General features: G+C 39.0%; 1 long non-coding RNA gene across 1 annotated transcript in view; it reads right to left on the reverse strand.

Annotated features, from left to right (window-relative positions):
* Positions 1 to 11593: 11593 nt before the first annotated feature.
* The window catches only part of LOC119800595, a 36459-nt gene continuing 29117 nt past the window's right edge, over positions 11594 to 18935 (reverse strand). The window contains exons 2-3 of the long non-coding RNA XR_005283065.1: positions 13412 to 13487; positions 11594 to 11661 (exon numbers count right to left, since the gene is read on the reverse strand). This is a non-coding gene — a long non-coding RNA (uncharacterized LOC119800595). The remainder of the gene's footprint in view (positions 11662 to 13411; positions 13488 to 18935) is intronic.

Genomic DNA, 18935 nt, shown 5'->3' on the forward strand with positions numbered 1-18935 from the left:
ATGAGTGTCTTTGAGCTTCTGGAGTCACCATAGCAGGCACATTGAGAAGAGAAGGGGGAAGTAGGAAGACAGCCCCCCTGCCAGGAACTTGTCCCTTAAGTCACATTTACATATTTTTTTAAAAACTAGTTTTCAAGAGGCATAAATCTTAAATACGCTCTGGATTGTGTCTGAAATTAAAAAATTAAACATATGAGGCTTTTAGTTTAGTGACTGGGGTACCAAGGTATAAAAGATAACAGGCAACAGCATTATTTCTTAAAGCAAAGATGTGGGGATTTCAATTGACCTACATTGCCTATAAGAATGTTAGCAAACATCTGTTGTGGTTTCTGTAGCCTGCCTGTCCTTTGAGGTTGCCCGGGATACTGGAATAAGTAGACAAAGCCCTCACAGAGAATTCTTTAGGTTAATAAAGAAACCTTAGAAAATCATCCAAAGGTAAGAAAAGTCATGGGTTGGAGACTGGCAGGGAAGTTGCATCATGGATAAGAAGGACTGCTCTTCAGTACAACTGGAGCATCCAGATAACTAGGACCTATAAGCTTTAATGATGTAAGACACTGTGAAGCTAGTGCTAGCCTGGGCTATCAAGTGAAGAGTCTCCATAGGTAAAGTATTACTTTTCTTAGGTTTTAGAATCCTGGTCATCCATTGCATGAGTCGCATGAGTAAAGGGGACATACCAACTGGAAGAGATAGGTTACAACTTCCAGAATATCTAATGGAATATACTGCTCATGGCATATATACTGTTATTAAAACATTGGATAATTCCTCATTGTTGAATATATCAATAAGAACTCTTTAAAAGTGTTATAAGGATGATTTGAAATGATCTCAAAACTTAAGGAACTTGAGAACATACTTTGTATCTCTTCAAAGATTATACAAAACAAGGAGACAGAGTTTCTCTGTAGCTTTGAAGCCTGTCCTGGAACTAGCTCTTGTAGACCAGGCTGGCCTCGAACTCTGCCACCCGAGTGCTGGGATTAAAGGCATGTACCACCGCACTTTTGTACTGTGGAAAGCTCTTTTGTACTGCTAATTCTTAAAGGTACCCAAACACTGACATTTTAATGGAGAAAATTAGATGATATTTTTATTGATATATATGTGGTAAAAAATTATTAGCAGAATTATTAGCAGAATTTCTAAGGACTCACACATGCACATATGTGTATCTCTCTCTCTCTCTCTCTCTCTCTCTCTCTCTATCTCTGTGTGTGTGTGTGTGTGTGTGTGTGTGTGTGTGTGTGTGTGTGTAACCCATGCAAGAGTCAAAGCTTCCTTCACTTTGAATTTGGAACAGCTAACAGTTTATAAATATTTTCTTATTGTCTTACTTGCACACTGTCATAAGAGTGGAAGAGTGGATATGGGAGCAGGGAAGTATATATCTTAATTAAGGGAGCCATTTGAGGGTTGGCAAGAGACTTCACTCTAGAGGGGTTCCCAGGTGTCCAAGGAGATGTCCCCAGCTTGCCCCTTGAGCAGCTGAGGAGAGGGCACCTGAACTGGCCCTATACTATAGCCACACTGATGAATATCTTGCATATCATCATAGAACTTTCATCTGGTGTTGGATGGAGATAGAGACAGAGACCCACACTGGAGCACTGGACTGAGCTCCCAAGGTCCAAATGAGGAGCAGAAGGAGGGAGAACATGAGCAAGGAAGTGAGGACGGCAAGGGGTCCACTCACTGACACAATGGGACTGATCTAATGGGAACTCACCAAGGCCAACTGGACTGGGACTGATGGAGCATGTGATCAAACCGGACTCTCTGAATGTGGCTGACAAGGAGGGCTGACTGAGAAGCCAAGGACAATGGCACTGGGTTTTGATTCTACTGCATGTACTGGCTTTGTGGGAACCTAGTCTGTTTGGATCCTCACCTTCCTAGACCTGGATGGAGAGGGGAGGACCTTAGACTTCCCACAGGACAGGGAACCCTGACTGCTCCTTGGACTGGAGGGAGGGAGGGGGAGTAGGGAGAGGGGAAGGGAAATGGGAGGAGGGGAGGAGGTGAAAATTTGTAAAAAATTATATAATTTAATAAAATAATAAACATAAGCAATAATCCATTAATGAGGTTTAAACAATTAAAAGCTAGCCTGATTCTTGAGCTTCATCCACATGTTTTAATACATCACAATTACAGTTCCTTCATTTGTATCCAGTCTATGTGCTGCTACTTTCCTGTGAATTTGTAACATATAAATTGTTAGAACAATCCTCATTCTTTTTATTCATTTGATGAAAAATAATTTTATTCTACAAGGTTCAAATCAAACCATTTTCACAATTAAGTCACCTGCAAATTCCCTGTAAATACTAAAACATTTCTTCTATGTAAATCTTCTAATTCCTAGTAACCATTTACCATTAACTTAAAAATATTTGATAAATAAATTTTATTAATTTTTAGGAGGTAAAATATATTTGATATACTTCATAAAATCTCTGTTTGTAGCCTGAGTCTAATACATATCTTTTAGTGGTTAGCAATTAAATGCATGCTTAAAAGGAATCACCTATTAATGCAGCAGAAGACTGAAGTTAAAGTTTGACAAATGTATTTTATTTGTACAGTTTTGTGGAGACATAGCAAAAGACTATGGAATAGCTATGCTAAAAGACTATGGCTGTAGCTTCCTCACATATGACATTACTCAAAATATTTTTGTGGTGGTAGAATAATCTTCTCTAACAGAGAGAGAGAAATTACCCAATAACAGAAAATTTTGATGAGGATCAAGGATCTAGTTAACAAGTATATTATGAGAAACTGCCCAGATAAGATAAAGTTTTGATAAGAAAATCTTGAGCCCATACTGTGAAAGAGGTACTGAAGCTAAGTCATAGACTATTTCAGCATGCAGAGTCAGACAAATTCTTGAAATGAAATTCACAACAGAATGCACAATATATTAAACTGTGCAAAAAGGGAGCAGACAACAAAGAAAGTTCTAAGACACATAAAAGGAAACAGACTCAGAATGAGTGAAGTTGATTTTAATCAACATAAGTGGTACATTTGAATCTGGACTTGAAAAGTATTTTTGCGTATGAATTTCTTCTAGGAAAAGGAAAGAGAGAGAGAGAAGTGAAAAAGGAAGAAAGGAAGAATTATTTCTCATAGTCAAGCTAAGCTTCTATGTATCCAAGGTTACAATATTTCACCAATCCCTTTTAAGCATTCATTTATCATTTATTCCTTTATTAGACCCAGTGAGTTTAACCAGAATCATCTGTATGACCATGAGTCTGGAAATACCATTAGAGCCTTATGGACACTTCAGCGGGTACACAATAGAAGATAATGACTGTCCTCCCCTTCCATGATTTGTGGTTCATGGGTCCAGTCTTGTGTAGATCCACTGCAGGTAGTAACAGCTGCTATGTGGTCATTGACGTCACTGCCTCTGCCATTCCCAGAAGTCAACATTTCCCAACCCTTCTTACATTTTTACACCCCCTATTCTCACATTGATCACTGAATCTTAGCAGTAATAAACATTCTGTTGAGGACTATAAAATGAACTACCATTTCTTTTCAGAGTTATCTATGCTTATCTATATTCACTAGCATTGATTGCAAGAGAGGTCTCGCTGATTACTGCTATAAGCAACAGGTAGGACCATGATGAGCTTAATAGAAACAGACCACCCAAAGGAAGTCCTTAACTTCCAACCATTATCACCTGCCAGCGTTGGACCTAGTCACGATAAGCTTAATGGAGACCTGAGTTTCAGTAGTTTTCCCTGAGGCAATACTTGGTTGCAGGAAGGACCACAAACTGAGATTACCCAGGTAACATCCAGGAATAGACCATCTAAAGGAAACTAACATTCCAACTGTAGATAGGATGACCTGCCAGGACACCCCTAGACAAATGTCAGCCAATCAGGGGTCCTGAACCTTAGAAGTCCCTCACCCCTGAAAGACCCCAAATAAATCCAGACTCCTCTAGCAGAAAGAATAGAGCCAAAAAAAAAAAAAAAATCTAGAAGGAAAAATAGAGCCAAAAATCTAGCAGGGTGAGAAGAACCAAAAATCTAGGTTAGCCGGTTCAGTGACTCTGTTCCAGGAACTAGCTGATCATAAAGTTAGATTATAATCTTGAGAATAATCTTGAGAAACGGGGAGTTACTCCCTTGTAATGATCACTGGTATTTTCGGAATTTTCCAATGATCACTAGTATTTTCGGAATTTTCCAATGACGCCCTCCCTACCCCCTTTGGGTTGTGGTTTCTTCCCCTAAATACCCCCTCTCCCAGCTACTTGGCGACGAACTCTACCCCTGCATAGGAAATGAGTTTCGGCCCCACTGCACTGATTCCTGTCAAGTCAATAAACCTCATGTGATTGCAGCAAGGACGGTCTCTCGTGAGTTCCTGGAGTGTCATGTTATCCTGAGAGTTGAGTGAGAGTCTCTGCACTCCAGGGCTCTTTCATCCCCACCTTTACTACTATAAAACCAACTCTAACTGAGCTTGGGGTTCTCCGATTATTCCAATATATTGGACACGCAGAGAGACCGAGTTTACAAACCTGTATAAAATAAAGGCTCTTTGCTTTTACATACAGGACTCGGTTCCCTTGTTGGTTTTGGGGGCCCTTCACAGATCTGGGTATAACACAGTATATGTATATGGGTAGAAACATAAATATTTAGAAGGTAACAGCATCATGAGTGTAATGGTTTAGATAAAACACTGCTGTTCCCCGAGGCAGTGGGTCCCAAAGGGCACCCCGGTCCCACCACCTGAGGCCTCTGTGGGTCCCTAGCAGGTAGGAGACAGCAGATGAAAGACCTCAAGCAGGGTTGTGGGCAGGTCCCACAAGGAGCCAGTGAGGGTGAGAGACAGACAAATAGGTATGCCATGCAGAGAGAGGGTTTGGGCATTGTTTATTCAGAGGGTTGTGGGAGGAAAGAGAAGGAAGGCAGAGAGAGCGAGAGAGAGAGAGAGAGAGAGAGAGAGAGAGAGAGAGAGAGAGAGAGAGAGAGAGAGAGAGAGGGAGAGAGAGAGAGAGAGAGAGAGAGAGAGAGAGAGAGAGAGAGAGAGAGAGAGAGAGACAGAGAGAAACAGAGAGAAACAGAGAGGGGAGAGAGGAGAAGAGACCTCAGCCACCTCCTCTTCCACAGAGAGAGTACAGGCTGGAAGTGGAAGGAAGATCCACTTGCTTTAGCAGGAAGCCAGGGGAGTGGGCAAGGCTTGTCTCTTTAAAGGGACAGGACAGACCATTACATCGGGGGATTTAGCTAAATAGAATAGTAAGTCTACTCCTAGAGCTTAAGAATTCCAGGATAGGTATTTTGTTTTTGTTTTGTTTTACTGGTTTACAGTATCAGGTATGAAATGTCTCATGTGGAGTACACCTCAAATTCAATTGGAAAGCAATTGATTTCCCCATTAACATTTGTGCAAATATTACATAGATGGTCATAGCTTTCTTGGAAGGCTGATATTGTAGAATATATGGTTTACTTACTTAGAATATGTGTTTTATTACCCACATTGTTGCTTCAGAATCTCCCAAATCAAAAAATTAAGTCCATAGATATTTTTACCATTTATGTTAAAGAAATCATTCCAAAATAAGTTGATCCAATTACTATAAAGCCTTAATAGTCTTTAATAACATGGAAGAAAGCAGCTGACTGATATGAACATACATTGTTAGACATTGTCTCTGTGGTGGTTTGAATAAGAATGGCCCCCACTGGCTCCTCTATTTGAATGATAAAGTCATCAGGAAGCAACACTATTTGAAAACAATTAGGGGGTGTGGCCTTGTTGGAAGAAGTATGCCAATGGCAGTGGGCAGGTGAGTCAAACACCCATGCCAAACCCAGAATACCCCCTCTCTCTCTCTCTCTCTCTCTCTCTCTCTCTCTCTCTCTCTCTCTCTGCGACTGCTCTGCTCTAGCATCTGCCTCCATGCTCCCTGCCATGATGATAGAGGACTAAACTTCTGAAACTGTAAGCAGCCCCATTTAAATTCTTTCTTTTAAAAGAGTTGCCTTGGTCATGGTGTCTCTTTATAACAATAAAACTAAGATAGAACCTATCTTCAAAACAAGGTAAAGATTTCTATTAACAATAATTGCTGTATCAGTTATTGAATATTTCTTGAGCTTTAGTGGTAATTAATATAGGTCTGAATTTTAAGCAATCTTGCGAAGTCCTTAATGTTGAAGAAAACCCTGGGGAAAATTAAAAGAATGAAAGAAATCACCAGGGAAATGAGGAGTATCACAGAATTGTGTGTGCAAATTGCTCTGGCTCTATAGGAAAATATCAAAAACAAAAAAAAATATGTAATACCTACTTTAGTGATTGTGAAATTGCCAAAAAGAAGATGTTTAAACACTGTAGCAGAATTCAGAAAGCAGAAATAGAGCTTTGCTTATGTGATCAATGGATTTTCATCAGTGATGCTAGAGTAACGAAAATTGGGAGCAAACATATATCTTCACTCAGTGGAGTCAGAAAGGCTAAATACTCTTAAGGTAATTTGGGTGTACAATCTTCCCCAACAGTCACATGATAAAGGTTTCATCTCCATCTTGGTACTATAGGGAGGTGTTATAAACTCAAGAAGCAGAGCCCAGCTGAGTTGTGAGGCCCTTTTCTCCTCTTTCTTCTGCCCATGAGATGAATGGTTTTGTTCTGCCTGAGACTTTTCAAAATCCACAGTTTTTATAACCCTAGCCAAAGTTTAGCAGCAATGCCATCACCGTCTGCAGGAGAGTAGAGCTGTATGTCATATATATTTATACAGGCACGTAAGGCATAAGATAGATAGACATTTTAATAATTAAAATCTAAGATTGAAGAGTTAGATTCCTTAAACTAAATCAGACATTTGGATGAGACAGGAACATCATGAAAAACCCCAAAGGGGACAAAGGATGACTCGGTGAGTGACAAATCTCCACAAAAGGCATTGCAGCAGCAAGCATGCACAGGCTGCTAATATTACTGATGACTTCTTGAACTCTGATGGCTTCAAGATTTTATTCTCCTTATAAACTTAACTGTTAACTGATGGGGTAGCTAACCAATCCCCTTATTTGAGGGGCGTGTCCCCTCAGGGTGGGGGAGGACAAAATACCTTTACAACAACCTTGTGCATTTGTTTTCCCTCTCTTTGTTTCCTGCACTTTGCTGGAACTCTGGCTTTGTAAATTTTTCCCTTTTTCTCCTTTTATTAAAGCTGAGTATCCCTCTTCAATTCCAAATCTGTTGATAAGAGATATCTCAGAGTTTCTGTCTCAGGTGAGGAGCCATGATATGGGACAGAATAATAATAATAATATAATAATAATAATAATATACTTGACAAACTTTCTTTGCCTTTCCTCATATCTGTGTCTGTCTTTAATACACCTTTCATTGAATATATATATATATATATATGTTTGTATATGTCTTTGTAGATAATGTTTACCTTTTCCATAACAAACAACAAATTTTCCTTCAGTAATCTTTGGAGTTTCCAGGATGAAGATGGGGCCCCACAACATCAACTCCACCTGGTTACTATGATGTCATGTTTTTAATAGCGCTAAAATTAGACCTGTTTTTTGGTACCAACTGCACAGGACAGTTTTGAATGGTGCATATTTTTTGACAACACTCTGGCCGGACCTTCTCAAAACACTCAGAGATTATTTGCAATTTTTAAGACCAAATGTTAATCTGGGAATTTTACCATTATTTGCTTTCACAGGACCCCCTAAGAAGAATGTCACCCCCATGTCAGCTGGAAGCAATCTTAGAGGACAACGCCCCCTCTCCCAACAGAGTTTGCCCTCAGGCTTAGGGACACCAATTGGTGGTTGGTATATGGTTGAGGGGATGGGGGAGGTATTATATGGACTCAGGGGTGTTTATTTTAAAAAGGGGGGTATTAACTGGTTTGATGGGATGATTGGTATTCATGAGTTATTGTTTTTAGAAAATTGTATTGGTGCTGATTTTTGTATAGTGATATATAGAACACTGTATGTGAGTATGCTTCTACCTCTATTTATTGTATGAGAGTATGCTTCTACCTCTGTTTAAAAAAGTTGTTAACTTCCTACTGCTTGCTGATCCTGATTGAGAACCCTCAGCTCCTTCTTTAGCACCATGTCTGTCTGCATGCTGCCATGTCCCACCATGATGATAATGAATAAAACTTCTGAAACTATAAGCCAACCCCAAGTAAAAGTTTTCCTTTGTAAGAGTTGAGATGGTCATAATGTCTCTTCACAGCGATAAAAACTGCCTTAAGATTTCTGTTGCTGGGGTGGCGGTAAGGGGTGATGGGAAGATGTGGAGAGAAAAGTGAGGAGGGGAGGATGGGGAGACCCTGGGTGAATGAGATGGTTGGGATGGAGGAAGGGTGGATAGTGGTGCAGGGAAGAAGATATCTTAATTAAGGGAGCCATTTTAGGGTTAGCAAGAGACTTCACTCTAGAGGGGTTCTCAGGTATCCATGGAGATGTCCCCAGCTAGTTCCTTGGACTGCTGAGGAGAGGGAACCTGAAATGGCCCGATCCAATAGCCATACTGATGAATATCTTGAATATCACCATAGAACCTTCATCTGGCGATGGATGGAGATAGAGACAGAGACCCACATTGGAGCACTGGACTGAGCTCCCATGGTCCTAATGAGGAGCAGAAAGAGGGAGAACATGAACAAGGAAGTCAGGACCATGAGGCGTGCACCCACCCACTGAGACGATGGGGCTGATCTAATGGGAGCTCACCAAGGCCTGCTGGAATGGGTCTGAAAAAGCATGGGATAAAACCGGACTCCCTGAACAAGGCAGACAATGAGGGCTGCTGAGAAGCCAAGGACAATGGCACTGGGTTTTGATTCTACTGCATGTACTGGCTTTGTGGGAGCCTAGCCTGTTTGGATGCTCATCTTCCTAGACCTGGATGGAGAGGGGAGGACCTTAGACTTCCCACAGGGCAGGGAACCCTGACTGCTCTTTGGACTCTAGAGGGAGGGGGAAGGGAGTAGGGGAGGGGGAGGGAAATGGGAGGCGGGGAGGAGGTGGAAATTTTTTAATAAAAAAAAAGGAAATGAAGTTCCTTCCAAAGGTAGACATATTTAGGGGGAGGTTATGATTGAGTTGAAGCCCAGGAAATTTTCTCTTTGGGATTCAGAGAGTGAAAATAAGCTTCTGGTTACTTTTATAAAAACATATTATTTTCTTGGAGTAACATGAGAAGAGAAAATGTCAGAATATTACTGTCATACCCTTTCTATTCTGTCTTTCAGTGAAGCCTAACTCTGCAGCCATTTTGGATAGCTCACTATGGCTATTAGTTCAAATCTTATGCAGTCTACAGTCCATAGAATTCTGTTACAGGAAAACCCACGCTTGAGAGGTCAGCTTTCAAAGTCATTAGACTAAAAATAGTGTGAATGAGCAATTTCATGTTAGCATCCATCTCCAGCTGGTCTCTCAGGTGATGTTGCTAAGCACAATGAAAATCTTGGACAGAATTCATACCGAAACATGCTATGTTACAAGAATGATGGAATGATCTCTCTCTCTCTCTCCTCCCTCCCTCCCTCTCTCTCTCTCTCTCTCTCTCTCTCTCTCTCTCTCTCTCTCTCTCTCTCTCTCTCTCTCGGGGGTCCACTCAGTTTCTTGACTGATTTTTAATTGATTATATTATGTGTGTTAAGAAGAAAATGTCTTTCTGTCAGTGTACTGCGTATAATACTGTCCATGATATTAAACTAATCAACTTGGAGAAGAAAAACATTTTAATGTCTTCTCTTAAATATTGAACACCCTGATTCTATTATCCAAATAGTAATTTTCTTTGCTAGATGTAAATAATGTTTACAGTTAGCTGGGGAATTGGAAAAACTGATGGGTGGGAAAATCTTAAGTAAGTGAGAAGTCTAAAACTCATTTCAAATGTATATGATGAAGACAAGAAGAGACAAGAGAGGCAAACTGAAAGGAAAGAGAGGAATAGAAAAATAAAGGAGGAGGGGAAGAAAAACTAAAGAGGAGAACAGACACTTCCAGCTCATGTACTGGATTTCTGTTGGCAGATGCACAGTGTTCCCTATGGTTAGAGATTCCACAAAACCATGTGTGAAGAAATCCCACTTTAAATAGACCTGTGCTAATCCAGGTCTCTGCTAATGGAGAGAATGAAATAAGAGGAGAGAAATGAATCTTGTGACTGACAAAATGAAGCTGAAATACTCCACACAATTTCTACAAACCATGAAATATTTACAAATAAAAGAGGGAAGATTGGGGTTTGCATCAAAGCCATTGTACACATGAATGAAAATTTCAAGGAATAATTTTTGGAAATTTTTCAAAAAAGTCTTCCATACAAGAGGGACTCTGTGTGTATGTGTGTGTGTGTTGTGTTTGTTTCTTAAGAGAGAAAAAGAATATGAAGTTGGATGAGTAAATCTGGGAGGAGTAATGAGAGGAAAAAAATGGTCAAAATACATTGTATAAAAAATTGCAAAATTAAATGAAATCTGATTCCACATTCAATAAAAAAAATTACCTTCAGAAAGCGACCATTGTAAAATAATGCCTTACCATTGAGAAGATATTGAAAAATGATATATGTTTGGATATATTTTGACAGAATTTAGGATATTTAAAGACCCTTCAGATGATCTAGGCGGAGGGATAAACAATATTATTAGCAATGGTTTGGGTGTTGTTGTTTATTTGTGTGGGGTTTTTGATTTTTGTTTTTGGGTTTGGGGGGGTTTGTACACAAATATCCACATAGCATTCCCAGCTCCCAGACCTGGAAAGCATGACAGAAACATCTTCTGCTGGCTTTAACAGCTGGCTTCGTGTTCACGTGAGAGAGTAGAGTGGCAGTGTGGAAAAGCAGGGCTGGACTTGCGCTCAAAAGCCGCAGCTATAAAAGACGAGTCATGGCTGCCGGTCAGTCAAGCTAAGCCAAGGCCAGTATTGTGTAGCAGACCTTAGTTTGAAGGATTTGAAAAATGAGAAATAAATAAATCTGTTGACAAAGAATGTCTGCCATTTCAGATTTAAAGAAACAAACAAACAAGCAAAAAAAAAATACCTTTGTGTTTTCTTTGTTAGAGAAAAATTAGAAAATTACGTGGCTCCAAGTGATGGCTGATAATTTACCTATGAACAAAGCGATGGGTACCTTTATAGTAAGCCATTACTCGAGCTCTATTTAAACAGCAAAACCGAGTCATCAGTCTCAGCAAATGGAGCCAGAGAAGCCAGGGTGAAATCCTTTATCTGTCTTTGATTTGAAATAAACGTAATGGTTAATGGGCCTTGTGCTGCAGCTTCTAGTAAATTGGCCATGTGCTTTCACTAACACATTCTGGAATGTCTTCCAGGATAAGCGAGCGGGCAAAGGAATTAATATTTACCTCTATAGTCATTATTTTCCCCATAGCTTCCCTCTTTCCCCTTGAGAATTAGAGAAAATGAGGAGCAGGGAGTGTCACCAACATGTGATCTTCCAGTGCCACCTAGTGCTGCTTTTATTTCTGAACGGAACGGGCAATTTTTATTAATTCCAGAGGCTTCTGCTAAAAAAAAAAAAAAAAAAATGGATCCATTCAATCTTTATTCCATATGGAATGCTTTTCAGCAATAATTTCTGCAAAAAAAAAAAAAAAAGAAAGAAAATGAAGGAAGCAACACTTGGGTGGCACAAGCTAAATTTGAAAGGAAACTAAGTCAACATAAAGCAAATTTTGTTTCCTGTAAAGTTTCTTTTTAAAATTCTGAGCTCTTCTCTGGAGAATACTATTTCTACTGCTCTCAGCATTCTGTGGTTGCCTGTAGTTCTTTGTCCGGGGTTGAGCCGTGTGAGCCTTTCCCTTCCACATTAACGTGTATGTTTCTGTTGATGTCCTTGCTCAGGTCATGTTTAGACAGCCAAGGAAAATAATGTAATTATTAAAATCTCAAAAAAAAGTGTTCAAAAAATCAAATAACTACAAAAACAGTCAAGAAAATAAAAGGTATTCCTTTATTTAAAAAAAAAAACTTTAACCTATACAAAATAGCTCTCTTAGTTCTCAAACCTGATAGAATCAACTAATATTTGATGACCTAATCAATACTAGGGCTACCGAGTCATCTAATAGCACTAGCGAAAAATGTGGACGCTCCGGTTTGTCAGTTTTCAATTAACCCTGTAGTGCACAAACCTTTGTGCAAGTTTTCCTTTTTTCCATTTGTGTAAGCTCGGCTGTGATTGACACCTTGCTCACAGAAGAGGAAAACTGAAAGCAAACGGGTCTTTGAATGCTGTAAATCTCTCTGTGTGTGACATGTGTAGGGTGTGTATGATATGTTGTGGGATGTGTGTACATAGTGTGTGTATATGTGATGTGGTGTGTTTGTATGTGTGGTGGTGTAGTATGTTGTGTATATGCATGTGTTACATGTGTTAGGTGTGGTGTATGCATATGTGTTGTGTGATGTGTGATATGTGTATTATGCGTGGTGTGTGTGTATGTGTGTTTTGATGCGTGTATGGTATATGTATTGTATGTGGTGTGTATTATCTGTGATTTGTGATGTGTATACCTGTCATGTGTGGTGTGTGTATATGTGTGATATGTTTTATGTGTACATGTGTTGCGTGGTGTGGTATGTGTGATATGTGTGTATGTGGCATGTGTGGGTGTGTATGTGTGGCGTTACAAGTGACATGTATATGTGTGTATCTCTGTATGGTGTATATGTGTATGTGTGGTGTATGTATATCTGTTGTGGTGTGTGTGTGTGTGTGTGTGTGTGTGTGTGTGTGCGTGCGTGTGATGTGGTGTATGTGTGTGGTGTGGTGTGTATGGTGTATATGTGCATGTGTGGTGTGTATAAATCTGGTGGTGGTGATGGTGGTGGTGGTGGTGATGGTGGTGGTGGTGGTGGTGGTGTGTAGTAGAAGCCAGAGGCCACTGATCTCATGGAATGACTAGGGTGGCTGGTCAGTAAAATCAAAAGATGCTTCTGTTTCTGCCTACTTGGTACTGATATTTACAAGTAGTATCCCTGTGACAGGATTCATTATGGGACCCAGGGACCCAAACTGAAGTGGCCATGCTTGTGCAGCAAAATCCTCCCCCATGGAGCCATCTCCTTGCCTGCAATTGCTGCTGATGTTGATGATGCTATTGCAGCAGAAATTCAGCTCCATCCTAGATTGACAGCGTTATCTATGCTGACTTGCAAGGATAATGTCACTCCCACAGCTACATGACCTCTGACTTATAAATTCAAATTCCAAGGTCTACGAGCAAAATGTAAAATGTTGGTTTAATGTGCTAGTTAAACATTAAACAAAGTGAGGCTTCCATGTGAAATACAAGTGCTGAATGAAATTTTTTTTAAGTGCTTACTCTTTAATCCTGATTGACAGTATTTTGACAGCACATTTCGTCATGTCAAAACTGGCTGTGATTCATGATGGATCAACTGCAAAAAAAGAAAAAAAGAAAGAAAAAAGAGTTCACAGTATTCTAAAATAGATAACAGTTTACACTATCATTTCCTTGAAAATATTTCTTTCAAGGACTGTTCTTGTTTTATCTCTCTGTGTCGGTTTCTCTCTCTCTCTCTCTCTCTCTCTCTCTCTCTCTCTCTCTCTCTCTCTCTCTCTCTCTCTCTCTCATATTTTTGTGTTCTCTAAAGTTAGGAAATTTCACTAAGTTAGAAAGTATACTGGGGGAGACAGAGTCCCAACTGGCCATCTCCTGTACCAAATGGAGCTTCCAGTACTGTATTGGGTTACATCTAATTCATTCTAATTCATTGGCCACAGGAATCACCAAAACTAAGCTGTTGCCAAGACTATAGATTGTTCTCCACACACTGACAGCAAGGACCCATTGATGAAGAAAACAACTCATTGAACATGAAGTTATCCGTCTGGTGCCTAAACAGAGCTGTCACTCCTATGTTCCAGGTCTTTGGTACAATCAGATATTCTGAAACCTTTCAAGGAAGAAATGTAAACCAAGCCAACCACAAACCCTTTCTCTACAAGGGTTACTATCTAAAAGATATGCTAGGGCAATGGTGGCACAAAGCTTGTGGGAGAAAACAGCCAATATCCGATTTATTTTAAGGCCAGCTCCATGAGATAGAAACCATATCCAACACTGTTTGGGTGACCAAGAGCCAGGGATTAGATAGCTCAGGAACCTATGGTAAAACCAAATAATGCCTCGTAATGGTATTCTGCTATACACATAGATCAGTGCCTTGTTCAGCCAACATCAGAGAAGCTTCCCCCTGCAGCAGATGGGAACAAATATTGAGACCCACAGCTAGACATTACAAAGAGAGTGAGAGATCTTGGAGCACTCAGCCTAAAGGGGTTGTCTCCATCAAATCCTTCCCCTCAGAGCTCAGAGAACCCTTCAGAAGAGGAGGAAGAAAGATTGCAAGGACAAGAGGGCATGGAGGACACCAGGACAACTAGGCCCTCTAAGTCAGCATGAAGAAAGCTCATGTGATCTCAGGGAGACTGAAGCAGCATGCACAGGGCTGCTCGGATATGCACCACCTCGCCTGCATTTATATGGCAGCTTCTAGTTTAGTGTGTTTGGGAGACTCCTGAGTGTATGAACATATGGATCTGACTCTTGCATCTTCCCTTGGGTTTTTCTCCTTCTGTTGGTCTGTCTTTTTCAGCTTCCATGGGATTGTGTTTGCTTTATCTTATATTTTATTTTATTTTTTAAATGAATGCATGAGTGAAAGCCTAGCCACTTGGGTAAAGGTTAATAAACTGTCATTTATAGATGTTGAGAGAGAAAAAAATCAGTTTTCACCTGTGGAGTGACATTGGGTATATCAGCCACTACAGGACAGGCCCATGATTAGTAGCTGACCAACATATAATAGACTCCACTGATTTTTAGTGTGCTTTTACTTGTTTACAGTTTGGTGTTTTTTGTTTTGTTTTGTGGGTGTTGTTTAATTTTGTTTTCTTGGTTTGGGAATATTTTGCTATTGTATTAGGTTTTAGTTTGTTTTGTAAGAAAAATTAAAGTTAGTTGGGTTGTAGGGGTATAGGATCTGAATTTACTTGGGGGTAAGGAAAGAGTATGATCAAAATCTAGTTAAATTTAAAAATTGTTTTAAATAATAAAACATAATTTGAAACACATCAAAGTGGGCTCAGAAGAGAGATGTGAAATCAGGTCAATGCATGGAAAATTATTGATATAACTCACAATGATAAATTTAAATTTGAAAGATGGGCAGAGTAAAAAGTGAGCTGGGAAGAGACAAAAATAATTTCCACACCACAGAGTAAATGGTTACCATGTTAGAAATAGCCTGAAATTGGCGTTACTCTTGAGAAACAGACACGCAAATCCTAAATTTTCTAAAACTTGGAAAGCTAAGCTAAAAACATATATTCAAAGGAAAGTATGTGCAATGTTAAATTATACTTTTATTTTTTTTAACTGAGCATAAAATCCAGAGTCCTGACCTCTGAGCTAAATCCCCAGTACCACAATGTTGGAATCTAGGTGCTAATCATAAAATCTGTTTTTCTCAATAAAATCTAATCGTCCTGTAACTTTCTGCAATCCAGAAATTAAATGGCTCTTAAGATGGTACTTTAAAACAAAACAAAAGAAATCAAACACAGCTTCTGAGACACCCTCCTAAGCTGCCCAGGAGTGGACATTTTGCTCACCTTCTCATCCTTTTCATTGCCCCAGCCTCCGGGACTTCCTGTTGGATTCCCAAGATTGTCCATATTTTCCTTTCTTACGGGAACTTGCTATCAAGTGTCTCCCTCCTCCTCCCACTCCACCTATCTAGACTCTTCCCTCTCCTCAGAGAGGCAGCATCACTTCCCTGACCTGATTGGATGGTGATGGATTAGTCGATGTATTTAACCCAGAATGATGATTACCACAGGGCTGAGGATGACTTAGCTGTTGCTTTGTTACCCCACTATGTTCAGCTATAATCTGAAAATGTAGCACAAAATAATAAAATGTAATGAGGAGGCAAAAAGGAAATAAAGTATAGACAAAGTATATTCCAAATAAAATAGATGAGCAAATGAAATCATTAGTAAAATTTAAGGTTTTTCAGAAATGTCAGTAAAAGTGAGTGTGTGTGTGTGTGTGTGTGTGTGTGTGTGTGTGTGTGTGTGTGTAGGTATATATGTAGGTATGTATATACCTGTGTGTGTTTGGGTATGTGTCCGTGTATGTGTCTTTGTGTGTGCCTTTGTGTGTCTTCCTATCTGTCTGTCTGTATATTTATGTATATCTGTGTATAGGTGTGTGTGTGTGTGTGTGTGTGTGTTTGTGGGGGTGTACTGTGGGGAGAAGGTGTGCTCTTCTCTTCTTTTTCTGATCTTATTCATATGCATTTTGGCGGAAGTGAAGTAGTAGCCTCTCCCTTTTCCACATTCCTTCTCTTGCCCTACTTTCAAAATATAGTTTAAAATTTTTCTATCCTTTCTCAGAAGTGAATGTTTTAAGATGTTGCTCTATTTCAACTGATAAAACCATTACAGGCAATCTTTCGGCCCACACTTCTGAGAAGCATTCTCAAGACTAAAACCAAACGGAAGGTATTAGGAGAAATGAGCGTCTGTCACGTTGGTGTGGCAAATGATGTGACCTGTCAACTTGCCAATACATAAATAAAATGTATCTGTCAGCTGAGGAAAACTAACTTGGATATTGTAGAAAAGAGCCTGAGTAAAAGGAGCTTAAAGGGCCCGATAGTTTTACTATAGAGCCAGAAGATGGCGTTCATCGCTCATAAATGACAGAAAATAGCAACCAGCTGCAACACTATGCACTTTTTTTTTTTTACGGGATGCAAATAAGAGACTTGCTTCTGATGCAGGAACGATGAGTTAGAAAGTGAAGATACTTTTAAAATACTAAACAATACTTGTATATTTTAATTTAGTTTAAGAGTAGCTAAATACATTAAGCCAGTTAAAATATTGTCAGCACTTGACAGCTTTTTATTGAAATAAGAATAAAAATATATGTATATATAATTTTTCTGTGATACTTCTATTTAAATATGTTTAAGAACAAAAGAGAATGTGTTACTTTTAGCAAATTTACTGTCATGGTAAAATGTTAGACTAAAGAAGGTTTTAAAGACATAGAATTTTTCTCTCTTTCTCTAGGCATAAGCAAATACAAATAGAGATGATAGTGATAGGTTTAAAATTATATGGCATATATACAGTATGCATTTTAAATATGAATGAGAATATATATATATACAAGTAAGTTAAGCATTTATTTGTGTTACATAAAGTTATCAAAAGCTTTGAGATGTAAAATAAATGGTACCAGAATATATTAATAACTCAAATGCAAAACAGTGGATCACAATGACGGTGGAAATCTCAGAGCATACAGCACCTGTGAGAGTCCTCATAATAGGCTACAACGTAGTTTCAGAAACAGAAATAAAAGCAGCAAGTAAATATCCTGAATCCTTTGGCTTCCTCTGATTTGATGGTTCACAATATTAGATTAATCAAATATTTGCTTTCATTTTAAAAAGTCAGTGGGAACCCTGTTTCCATGGTTGTGTGGAGAGAATAGAGAGATCTCAAAAACAGGTATAAGAATTCTATCACTATGCTTGCAAAGAGCCAGACGAGCTCCAGAAACTCCCAGACACTTTGTTACCATATTTAATCTTTAAAACATTTCAAGGCTATAGTATTTTCCTTTCCTAAAAAATATTAAAAATTTATCTTAAATAAAATAGCTTGTCATAGGTCACATGTGCTTAATGAGTGGCAGAGAAAGTAGTTTGAATTTACTTGTGTATTTGCTGATCTATCTATCTATATCTATCTATCTATCTATCTATCTATCTATCTGTCTATCTATCATCTACTTGTTGGCTTTTTCAAGACAAAATTTCTCTGTAGCTTTGGTGCCTGTCCTGGAACTAGCTCTTGTAGACTAGGCTAGCCTTGAACTCACAGAGATCAGCCTGCCTCTGCCTCCCGAGTGCTGCTGGGATTAAAGGCATGTGCTCCCACAGCCCAGCTGCTTATTTACTTTTGAGAAAGACATTCACTGAGTAGCTCTAGCACACCTGGAACTCACCATGTACCCAGGCTGTCCTGGAAGTCAGAGCAGTTCTCCAGTCCCCTGGGGGCTGGAATTGCAGGCTTGTGCCATCATGCTTGACACCAGAGGAAATATTTTAAGGCAGATCTTTTAACATAAAGCCTTCTTGTATTACTATATGTCAAGGGCCCAGATTGGAATCCTTTGTGATAATGCTGGCCCATTTTTTTTTCTTTTTCCTGGGAAAAAAAAGTATCAAATTTAATTCAAAATCTAGTTTCATTTCTTTAAGACAATTACTGTAACTTAAAATTCATTAGCAGATGTTCAGGAAACACTAATGGATTATCAGATACTTCGGTGAGTAAAGTTACTAGGCCATTCATTTAGAAAAAAAATGTGTTTGATAGTCTGAAGTCTAATTGACCACTGACAGACACTCAGCTCTATTCTTCCAAACACCATATTGTACAGAAACTGTGATCACTACTGTATTCATGAAAAATTGTCCAAATTCAAGCCTTTATCCATTGTGAAGTATAACGTCATAAAATTGAAATTTTAACTTTCCCTTTGAACCTTTATGAATAAAAAGTCATCGGACACCATATTAGTTACAAACAAATGGAATAGTATCTGTGTCATCAGCAAATTATCTGATGACATTTAACTATCTAACAGTTCTATTGAGTCCAGGGCTTACAGTCAATCTACCAATCAATCAATAAAATTGAACCCAAAGTAAAAACAGCAGGTGGCATTTTCACTGATGGTTTTAAATCATGTTACTCTTCTTAGCAACTCATTTAAGAAAATGGCAGCATTCAGTAGA

The sequence above is a fragment of the Arvicola amphibius genome, chromosome 14 (genome assembly GCF_903992535.2).
Source record: "Arvicola amphibius chromosome 14, mArvAmp1.2, whole genome shotgun sequence".
In the NCBI taxonomy this organism is placed as follows: Eukaryota; Metazoa; Chordata; class Mammalia; order Rodentia; family Cricetidae; genus Arvicola; species Arvicola amphibius.